We start from the raw sequence: 12,133 nt of genomic DNA, 5'->3' as shown, positions 1-12,133 counted from the left end.
TTCTCAGCCAAATTCCTAGAAAAAGTTTACTACACTCATTGCCTCAATTTCCTCTCCTTTCATTCACTTCTCAACTCTCTGCAAACTGCCTTCTGACCTCAGCTCTCAACTGACACTCTACAACGTTACCAGTGATTTCTTAATTGACAGTGACATGCTAGCTTTTTCTCAACCCTCATCCTTCTTGATCTCTGTGTAGTTTTTACCAATGTGACCACACTCTCCTCCCAGCTTCTCTCTCTACTCTGGTTTTCATTATATTGCTCCTTGTTGGTTCTCCTACTTGTCTGATTGGGGTGTGTGTGATGTTCAGGGAGGACTAGAGCTCGCTAATATCTTTTCAGAGCCGCTCATCCGTCTCTGGTGTCCACCTTCATCCAACTGTGACCTGTTCCTCCAAAAAGCTGTAGCATGAGCAGCAGCCACACCCCAGGAAAACCATCTCAACAGACAGGCTAAACCAGGTTGAGGGTAACCAACAGGCCTCAAACCTGTCAATGAGTTAGGGGATGTTAACTCCAAACATGTGAAGACTTTCCCTGGTGGAAAGGGCAGATGAGAACAGTTTGTTCCAACAGCCATGAAAGTGGCTCTGTGGAGCACTTAGAGCTTGGTCAGACATTGAAGATGCCAAGGTCATCTATTGCATCCCAGGCCATCTCCAGTCATCTTGACATTTGTCTTGCCACTGTGTTTTGATGACTCTGAAAGAGAGAGTGAGGCTGATGACTTTGTGCAACTCTGCCTCACTTAAAATCCAAATCACAACTAATCTATTCTGGAGAGTATTTTGGAACTATGCCCACAGGGCTATAAAACTGAGCATACCCTTTGATTCAGCAATACCACTGCAAGGTCTGTATCCCAAGGATATCCAAAAAAAGTGGAAAGGACCTATTTGTATGAAATATTTATAGCAGCTCTTTTTGTAGTGGCTAAGAATTGGAAATTGAAGGGATGTCCATCAACTGGGGAATGGCTAAACAAGTTGTGGTATATGATAGTAATGGAATATTATTGTGCTATAAGAAATGACTAGCAGGATGATTTCAGGAAAACTTGGAAAAACTTACATGTATCGATGCATTGTGAAGCAAGCAGTACAAGGAGAATGTTGTACACAGTAACAACAATATTGTTCAATGAAGAACTGTCAATTGTTCCCAGCAATACAATGACCTAAGACAATCCCGAAGGACCCATGATGAAGCATACTATCTACCTCCAGAGAAATAACTGATATTGGTTGACTACAGACTGAAGCATGCTATTTTTCACTTTCATTCTTTTTATTTTTTTTTCTTTTATTCAAGTCTTTTTGTACAAAATGTTGTTGTCTCATGAAGTCATTGGCTTCTATTTGGCCCATTCAGATTTTCAGGGAGTTTGTTTCTTGGGGAAGTTTTTGTACTTTTTGTACCGTTATCAATTCCCTTTCCAATTCTTTCTTCCATTGCTTTCATTTTTTTCTTTTATTCAAGTCTTTTTGTACAAAATGACTAATATGGAAATGTTTTACATAATTGTATATGTATAACCTGATATATATATATGTATATATACATATATATAAAAATATAGTATAATCTGATTGCTTACCATTTGAGGGAGGGAGGAGGAAGGAAGGGAGGGAGGGATAGAATTTGGAACTCAAAACTTTAAATAAAAATGTTTAAAGAAACTGGAAAAAAATAAATCCAAATCACACATAAATCAAGCCATCACCTGTGATGTCATTGTTCCTCTTCAAAAATGAAGGACAAACAATGACAACTTGTCTGGTCATTCCTCATTCTCCCTTGCTGGTTCATCATATCACACCCAGTAATTATAAGCGTACTCCAAAAGTCTGCATTGGGCCCTCTATATGGACTTTCTTACTTGGTGACCTTATCAGCTCCCCTGGCTTAATTATCATCTCCATACAGATGACTATGTATTATATAGATCTATATATTCATTCCTAGTCTCTCCTCTGAGCTCCAATCTCACATCAGAAACTGCCTCTTGGATATTTCAAACTGGATAATCTGGTAGGCATCTCAAACTCAACAGGTCCAAAAATGAACTCATCTTGCTCCCAAACCTACCACTTTTCTAAACTTTCCTGTTTCTGTCACAGGCACCAAATATCCTTCCAGTCCCCTGGGTTTGCAACCTCTGCTTTGCCCTTGTCACCTTACTTTGTCTCCCTCCACGTATCCATGTTGTTGCTACATCTTACTATTTCTACCTCTACAACATCTCTCACATCTGACTTCTCTCTAATTGCATGGCCAACCCCCACCCTATTTCAGGTGCTCACCACCTCTCACCAGAACCATTGCAATACCCTACAATTGGTCTTCCTACCTAAAACCTCCTCTTTCTTCACAAAATTACAAGGTCTGACATTATTCTCCTACTGAATAAACTATGGTGGCTTTTGTTTGCCTCTATGATCAAATATAAACTGTTGTGTTGTTCAGTCTTTTTTTTTTAATTGTGTTCAACTCTTCCGTGATCCCATCTCTTGACAAAGGTACTGGAGTGGTTTGCCATTTTCTTCTCCAGTATACTTTACAAATGAGCAAACTGATGCAAAGTGACTTGCCCAGAGTCACACGGCTAAGTTTCTGAGGCTAGATTTGGATTCAGGAGGATGAGTCTTTCTGACTTCAGTCCCAGCACTCTATTCACTGCCACTGCTCCACCTAGCCATCCTTAGTTGAGAGTACCTTAGAAGTCAGGCTCTTCAAAACTAAATCCGCAGAATAAACTGATAAAAGCAGGAATAGTGAGTATTCTTAAGGTAATTTCCATGCAAATAAACAAACTTTGTGCCACTATTGAAAAACGTGCTTAAATAATATGTGAAATGTAACAACTCTGATTTTTAAGGCAACTTATGGCCTTGAGAGTATAGGTATACTATTCTATTGTGAGGGGGAAAAATCTAAAAAAAACTAATATTCTCTATACCTAAGGAGTGTAGTGCTGTAATTTATAGAAGGATTATCCTAACACAACCTAGATTCTATTTGGTGAAGAGGCTTGAATTTGAAAAGGATTAGGAGGGAGGGATGGTGTAAAGAGTTGTATCTACCTCACAACAGAGTATTAGCTCAATTCAGTATGCCAGGCCAATGCTAAATCAAGTGAGCTACATTTGTTTAGAATTTACTGGGCTACAAGTTTAAATTTAAAAATACTAAGAATTTCTAATTTGACAGAAAACTGGGTAGAAAAGCCCTAAGAATGTTTAGGTAGCCTTAAAAACAATTGTATTTTCATTGTTTGTTTTTTTTACTCAAAGTGGAAGTAATCAAATAAATTGCTTTGATGATTTTGCCCTTTGTTTAATTCATAGTAACTAATACCAGGATGGTTTTAACAGTTGTGTAAAGATCAATTCTCCTTGTACAGTCTAGCACTGTTCCCATCTACACAGCTTGCGTATTTATCCACGATAAACTAAAACTGATTAAATCCATCTAAAATGTACACAGAACAATGAATTCTGAAACACCTAATATACAACTTTCATATGTAATATAACATTTTTCAAATCTTTTGTCACTGGTTCTTCATGTTGTTCATCCTTTGCTCTCAAAGAGACTCAAGACTGGTTCATCGTCTTAAATTCTGAATATTCTACAGTAGAATTTTAGAGCTACAAGGAAATGGACCAGCTCATTCAAACCCCTCAAATTATCTAGCATGCTTATTATGAATAATTTCTCCCCCTTCTGTTTTAATCTGTTCATAAAGTCATTTTCTGTCAAATAGAAACATCTATGGTTAAATCCCTCCACAACTGGTACCAATCTACCTTTCCAGGCATATTATACATTACTCCTATTCACAACCTCTGGTCCAGCCTCCTCTTTATACATGATGTTCTATTTTTAGTCACTAGGCCTTTGAACTGGCTGGTCCCCCAGACATGGAACATACTCCCTCCTCACCTCTCTCTTGTGTTTCCTTCAAGACTCAGCTTAAGCACCATCTTCTATATAAAGCTTTTCCTCGTGTCTCTCTCCTCCCAGCTCCCAATAACCTCCCTTTGAAAATTACATTGTGTTCATTTTGGATATATTCTGTATATATTTATTCACACACATGTCATCTCTTCTGATAGAATGCAGGCTTCTTGAGGGCAGGGACTCATTTTTGTTTTCCCAGTGCCTGCACAGTACCTGGTCTATATTGGAAGCTTAATAAATGGTTGCAGATTAATTGACTGACCCTCATCAGGGGTCCTCCAAGCTGTCTATGGTCTTTGCTTTCTCTGAGAAAGGATATAGGACCATAAACTTAGGAAAGGACCTCAGAGGTCATCCAATCCAATCCTCTCATCTTACAGCTCAGAAAATGGAGGCCTAGACTCTGAACAAAGTGACTTGCCCAGGGTCATAGAGGCAGCAGATGGCAGAGTTGGGAGGTGTATAATTTCTTTTATGTTTTCCAAAAGCAGATGGGATAAAACTGTCTGAATGATCATGACACAGAGCATATGCTCCGCTTAGAAGCTCGCTAGGCCTTTATTCATTCCCGTGTATAAACAGATCTGATAAAACTTACCTGGATCAAAGATCCCGCCCTAACCTCCAAGCCCAGTGGTTCCCTCTGATCCTAAGACAGCTGCTACCAAACAGATTTGGCTTTGTCACCCGCCGTCACTTCCTTGTTTCTGTACCAACCCTCTCCCTGCCCCTGAAGGATGTTTATGAAGAAAGGAGGCCTTTCTAAGTCTCCCTCCCCTCTTTCAAGCTTCTAGTACCTTCTCCTCTAAGGATACCTCCCACCTCCTCTGTATGTATTTATTAATAAGTAAAAAGTACAAAGTATGTACCTATTTCTATATTATATAAATTGCTTTAATGCCTACAAAACATTTTATGCATAATCCCATTTGATTCTCACAGCAGCTCTCATTTTATAAATGTGGAGATCGAGGCTGAAGTTCAGTGACTTGCAAGAGTCACATGGCTAGTAAGTACCCAAGGCAGGATTTGAATTCAGGTCTTTCAGACTTCAAGTCCAACACTGTCTGCTGCCTTATAACACATATCGTCCCTACAGGTAGAATGTAAGCTCTTGAGTCACAATAAGCACTTTTTTTTCCTTCTTTGTAACAGCTCTTAGCACAGTGCCTGGCACATAGTAAGAGCTTAATAAATGTTTGTTAATTGATAGCTAGCAAGTTAGGTCTCTAGGGAAACCAATTGAGTGGCAGGTTCTAGCAGGTGACTGTTTACTCAGGCCTGAGAGGTGATGAGGGCATCGCATGTACTTCTCCAAACTCTGGATAAGCTCCCAGGAAGGACTAGCCCAGCAAATAAGCAGTCAGTTAATAGAGACAGGGTTTCTGTGGGGCTCCAAGAAGGCAGCTATGAGGTTCAGAGGACGGTGTGAGAAGTCAGTGATAAATATCAAAAAATATCTGGTTTTAAATGCAGCAATTTCCCCTGCCTGCTACATCAGCATAAAATTTAACCACTTTTCTAAACGGTCTAGACCACACAAAACCCTAAAGATTTCCCAACCAAGAATAGGAGCAAAAAAATCCAGTTTTTCCCCACAGTCATTGACAGATGGTTTTAGGGAAGAATTCTCCCTGGGTAAGAAATCATTATTGAGTCGAAAAGAAAACCTTGACGTTAGGTTTTCTCAATGGGGAAGGGGTTCCCCAGGACCAGAGAGTAGTTCGGTGGCCAATATTTATCACAACCAGAGTCCCCATCACAAACAAAGAGCAGGTGGTATCAGAAGAGCCTCGGACATGGAATCAGCAGAGGCCTGGGCTCTTCATCTGTAAAATGGGCATGATAATGTCATACCTACCTCACCTCATAGGATCAAATGTGATTAATTATGTAAAGCAGTTTGCAGGACTCAAAGCACCGTGTAAATATCTGTCTGTTGTTGTTAGCATCAGGAAGCAGTTGGTAATCTTGTGGGCATATAGATTTGAGAGCTTGGAAGATCCTTACTCCCTAACTGCAATCCCCTCATTTTACAGCGGATGAAACAGGCCGAGAGAGGTGCTTTACAATTCCCAGGATCATCGATTTAGAGATAGAGGTGGACCTTAGTGGTTATCTAACTCTATCATTTTACAGATGAGGAAATTGAGGCCCAGTAAGGTTAAGTGACTTGTTTGGAGTCACATGGGTAGGGAATGACAGGCAGTTTGAACCCGAGTCCCCTGATTCCAAACCAGGGCTCTCTCCACCTTGCCATGTGGCTGAGGGGTGTCAGCACAGGCCCAGGCAAAGTTTACCTTGGAAACTGAATGGAAATATATCTCTGTCTTTCCTATCAATTTAACAAAATCACTGATGCCCAATAAATAAATACCCAATAAGAATACCCAATAAATAAAATGTGTTAGGTATCCACAGAAATGCCCTGTCTGTAGGCTAGCAGAGGGAACCACAAGAGGTAGATGGTCCTGATGTCCCCTAGAATTCCTCACATTCCTTCCACTTCCCCTCCTTCAAGGTTAATAAACAAGCCCCAAGCATGCCAGTGCCCTGGGATATGCCCAAGAAAGAGTTAACTCTCTCCCTGCCACAAAAAAGGGTAGAGATCGTCCTTATGAGTCCTTAGTCATTCTGCTATCAGTTAATGTGTGACTATGCTGAGGGCCCCACCTGTTCTGTTGATCTGATTTAGGTTTGCAATGCTAGTAGTAGGGATTCTTTCAGCAGGTCACTGAGCATTTGTACTAAAGCCAGTGGATCACCCTGCACATAACAGTTTTCCTCAGATAATACAACATAAAAGAACACATTTATTAAGCATCTACTATGTGTAGTCCATTGTGTTAAGTAAGCACTGGGGGAGATAGGAAGTTTAGAAATGACAAGTCCATATACTCTGTTCAATGAATATTTAGGACCATAGGTTTAAAGGTCATCTAGAGCATTGGTGTGAAATAGAAACAGAGCCTTAGAAAATCACAAATTAGCATAATCTGTGTTGGATTGCACTTTTATTTTCCCAATGACATTTTAATCTGGTTGGGGCCACAGGTGGGAGTTTTGCTACTGCTTGAAGCCCTCTTGCTAACTCTGATCCAGAACAACCGCCCTTATTTTACAGCTGAATTGCAGAGAAAGAAAATGTCTTCAGCCTAAAGTCACAGTCTACTAATGTTGGTATTTGAACTTTGGTCTTCCAAATCCAGATGTGGAAAGAGAGTTCTTTCTACTATACCAGGCTAGCTTTCATGTATCTAGTGTGTGCAAGGCATTTACTAATGAACTAGACAGTGAATTAACGAGTAAGGAACAAAATGGGAACAAAAGCACCTACCATATTTGAAAACAAATAGCCTAGCTATCACTAAAGTAGCCTTATAAAATTTCCATTAATCAGGCCACTGGTTGATTAATTGATAATTTATTGCATTAATTTGAGAACATATGATTCCTTTTTTGTTTTATATCTGTGTATGCATTATGTATGCATTACAGACACATGCACATGCAGGAATATATAGTCAACTCATTTGCCATAGTTATTTTATTTTTCTTTGTTTTTTTTTTTGGAGGCAATCAGGGTTAAGCAACTTGCCCAGGGTCACATAGCTAGTAAGTGTCTGAGGCTGGATTTGAGCTCAGGTCCTCCTGACTTTAGGGCTAGTGCTCTATCCACTGTGCTACCTAGCTGCCCCTGCTGTAGTTATTTTCTGTAAGATCTCCCTGAACACTGAATTGGCAAATACTGAACCACTGTCCTAGGAGAAATACAGGATTAGATTCCTGCATGTCTCCAGTTGACTCTGACATTTACTTCAGCACTTTCTGAAGTTATCTCATACAAATCAGCAAATTTCCCCCACCTTTTCCTGGATGTACCGTATTGTCGATTCATTAACATTGAACTCATGGCCAACAGCATTCTAACTCATACCTGGAAGAAGGCACACCACTAGAAAGCACTTCAGCACGACACTTGGGAACCATTTTAAACAGCAAAATCACCAACAGAAGCACAAAAATGTGGAAAATCGTGCCACTAAATAGACTGCAAAAGAACACTTGTTTACAGTATGAGAGCTGAAACAAGAAGGCAAAGCAATGCCTAGTTTGACCTTAGCTGGAAACGTGGGCGTCTGGTGACTCAGATTTTTTGCCTTTCTGAGTATGCCTGCAAATGACTGCAAAAGTGCTGTGGGTATTGATTTTGGGGTTACAAATTTTAAAAGTAAGCAAATTCACAAATACAGAAGCCACGAATAATGAGGATTTATTGCATTTGATTTTTGTCCTTGTATCCAGTGTCTGGTATGGTGCCCGACATGGAGCAGGTATTGAGTAAATGAAGACAATAGCATCTACTTTCTCCAAGCTACCTTTGAGTTATTCTGTTTGTATGTTTGTGTATATGTGTGTATGTGTGTATATAGCATGGACAAGCTTTGAAGAAAACTAGGAATACTAAAGAGCAGAGGGGAGGAGGGAATACATTCCAGATTACAAAAAGGCATGGAGGTGGGAGATGAAGATGTCTGAAGAACCGAAAGAGGGTCAATCTGGTCACACCATAAAGAAATAATGTATAATGAGGCCGGAAAGGTAGATTGGAGCTGGGTTATGAAGGGCTTCGGGAGCTGAGCAAAGGAGTCGGTACTGGATCTTAATCAGGGGAGTGGCAAGAATAGAACTTTGGCAGGTAGCATTAGGGTTACAGAAAGGATGTATACATAGTCTCTGCCCTTAAGGAGTTTGCCATCCACTAGATGATAGCACGTACTGTTAGGGGGAGAAATTGTAAATCCAGAACAGCTAGGTGGCGCAGTGAGTAGGGCACCAGCCCTGGAGTCAGCAGGACCTGAGTTCGAATGGAGCCTCAGACACTTGACATACTTAATAGCTGTGTGACCTTGGGCAAGTGACTTAGCCCCAATTGCCCTGCCTTCCCCTCTCCAAAAAAAAAAAAATATTAAAAAAAAAAAAGAAATTGTATATCGGTATCAATATCACCTACATCCCCTTAGTTCCCAGCACAATGCCTTATGGGTAATTCAATTCAACAAACATTAATCAAGTGCCTACTGTATGCAAGGCACTGTATCAGGTGCTGAGCACACAAAGACCACAAAGAAATGCCTCTGCCCTCACAACGCTCGCACTCTGAACAATGTGTAAATACAAAATACAAAATACATACCAAATCATTTCAGTGTGAACACTAACCATTGGGGGACCAGAAAAGTCCAAAATTCAATTATCCCAGGCCCGAGGCTGAACCTTGGAGGGAGTTATTAACTACCGATTCTAGACACCTTGGCGAGGAGGGAGAATAATCCAGGCATAGGGACAGAGATGGATGGTGGGTCACAGCCGTAGAAAAGAGCTTTGCCCGGAGCCGGAGTGAATCGACATTTTGAAGTCAGTATAGAAAAATGATAAGAGCTAACATCTGCAAAGCACTTTACACATGTTCTTACTTGATCCTCACAACTCACTGAGGTAGGTGCTATTATTATGGCCATTCTTACAGATGAGGAAACTGAAGCTCAGGGTAAATGACTTACCCAGGGTCACATAGCTAGTAAGTATTGGAGATCTTTCTGACTCCGCATCCCGTGCTTTATTCATGATACAGCAGTGCCTCCTGACATAGATGGCACCTAGAAAGATGGCCAAATTATATGTAAATATATAAAGCTAGATTGTGAAGGGCTTTGAATGCCAAACAGAAGAGTTTTTATTTTTTTGTAGAGACACTAGGGAGAAAATGAAGTTTCAGCAGAGAAGTGGTGTGATTAGACCCGTGCTTTTTAAGATTGTCCATTTGGCAACCATGTAGCCACACATGTATTGAGAGACTGGAGGCAGAGAGCCCGATTAGGAGGTCATGGCAACACTCCAGCAAAAGGTGATCAAAGCCAAGTAAGTGAAGAGAAGGGGCCAGATGTGAGAAATGTTGTGCAGGTAGATCGAACAAGGCAGGGCAGAAGTGATCAAGGGAATACCTCATTTGCTAGATTGGGGCAACTCTGCAGAACTTGATGTTCCCTGGTCACCTGGTGAAGTGTATGACCCTTGTTGGGGTGACAGCACCTCCTGATTGGTTCCCAGGACCGGGGGAGATTGATTGGGGATTGAACATCAGCAGAGACAGAATCTTATCAAGAGATAGACTGTAAGAAGAGCTGTGAAAACACACTTGCCCTCCCAGGCTCTTCTCTCCTGGGATGTTCATGAACTCTCTGTCTCTTAGACTCCAAGCAAAGATGGGGGAGCAGGGGGGAGGGGAGGGGCTGGGGAATGGGTGGAGAGGGAGGTTTCTCCCCATTCCACCCCCTAGTGGCAATGGCAACAATAATCATGTGGAACCTAGGCTTGTCTGCCTGAGCCTGTGCCCCTGGCAGCCTACTTTTGCCTTTTCTATTTCTCTGCCTGGGCACCGATCAAAAATATTGATCCTAAGAAAGGAACATTTCTAGTCTTGGCAAGTAGTTTGTAAGTCCAAGAGTTTCTAGAGTTCCTGAGGCAGGTGCTGAGAACCTACCTGGAGTTGATTTCCACCATGACTTTTGGGGAAGAACACCATTGCCAAGAGAACCAAGAAAGTGAAGCCTTCGCTAGCCAGGAGTTCTGGGCCCAGTGATGTGCTCAGGCAGTATGGGTCCAAAGTGGATGTGAATGCATATCTGTCTGATTGTCCCTCTTCCTTGTCAGTAGAATGAATGTAATATGCTATTTGAAATGTGTGTATTGGCATATGTTAATGCATGCAGAGAGTCTTTTAAGCACTTTCTGTGGTGGAGGATATAAGCAGTCGTCTTTTACTGATACCCACTTTGTACCCTGAGTACCTTTATTAAGGATGCACCTTCTTAGTCACATTTTGGGGAACCCATGGATTTTCCAGCAATTTTATCCCACTTAGGGTGAGAACCAGAGAAAGAAAGAAAAGCCTGGCCCATGTTTTTGCCTTTCTTTGTATCCCCAGTGCCTAGCACAGTGCCCGACACATAATAGGCACTTAATAAATATATATTGACTTACTGACTGACCCTCCCACCTCTTTGAGGTCCCAGAATAAATCTAGGTCTAGGTCAGGGGTGGGGAACCTGTGGCCTTGAGGCCACATGTGGCCCTCTAGGTCCTGAAGTTCAGTCAAAGGGACTGAATCCAAACTTCACAGAACAAATCCGAGGATTTGTTCTATAAAATTTGGACTCAGTGAAAAGGCCACACCCAAGGACCTAGAAAGCCACATGAGGCCTTGAGGCCACAGATTACCCACCCCTGGCTAGGTGAACACAGAACTGAGCCTCCTGTGTGTTGGGGAGTGGGGGGAGGGAATTAATTAGTTATTTGATGAACAATTGTTTTCACATCCACACAAGTATGGTACAAGGTAGAATGTGATAGGGGCAAAGAAAAGACCCAGACAAAATGTTCTAACAAAATCTGGGGAGAGAGATTACTTTTAGCTGGGTGGGTCAGGGAAGGCTTCATGGAGGACCGGGTGAATTCCTCTGATGGTCACAGTGAACAGTAGCAGCTGTTCCATCGTAGATGATCAAGAATATGGGCCACAGGATTTTAGGATAAAACCTAGGGACTATAGATTTATTTTATGGGCCCAGTGCAAAATTTCAACTCATGCCGTTATTGTTGGTTAGTCATGTCTGATTCTTCGAGACCCCATGTGGGGTTTTCTTGGCAAAGATCCTGGAGTGGTTTGCCATTTCCTTCCCCAGTTCATTTTACAGATGAGGAAACTGAGACAACAGGGTTAAAGTGACTTGCTCAGGGTCATACAGCTAGTAAATGTCTGAAGCTGGATTTGAGTCCAGGAGTCTTCCTGACGCCAGGAGCAGCATTCTATGCACTACCGCGCCACCTAGCTGCCCAATTCAAGCCATTAGGCTCCCCCAGATCCATAAGCAGCCATGGGGGAATGGGATACTTGCACTACCTGTTTCTTAGGGGTGTGGCTAGGAAAGCACTTTCCAACCCTTAAGGGCTACATAAATGGGAGGTTTCAATCATGTTAATCCAAGTTGCAGGCATTTTGTACTTGGAGTATTTAGAATAGTTATCTCCAGGTGTCATTTTCATCCTGTCACTCCTCTGATCCAGAACCTCCACTGGGTCACCTGTTACTTATCAAACCCAGACTT

Source organism: Trichosurus vulpecula, chromosome 4 (assembly GCF_011100635.1).
Source record: "Trichosurus vulpecula isolate mTriVul1 chromosome 4, mTriVul1.pri, whole genome shotgun sequence".
Taxonomy (NCBI): Eukaryota; Metazoa; Chordata; class Mammalia; order Diprotodontia; family Phalangeridae; genus Trichosurus; species Trichosurus vulpecula.
Note: the sequence above shows the minus strand (reverse complement) of the source record.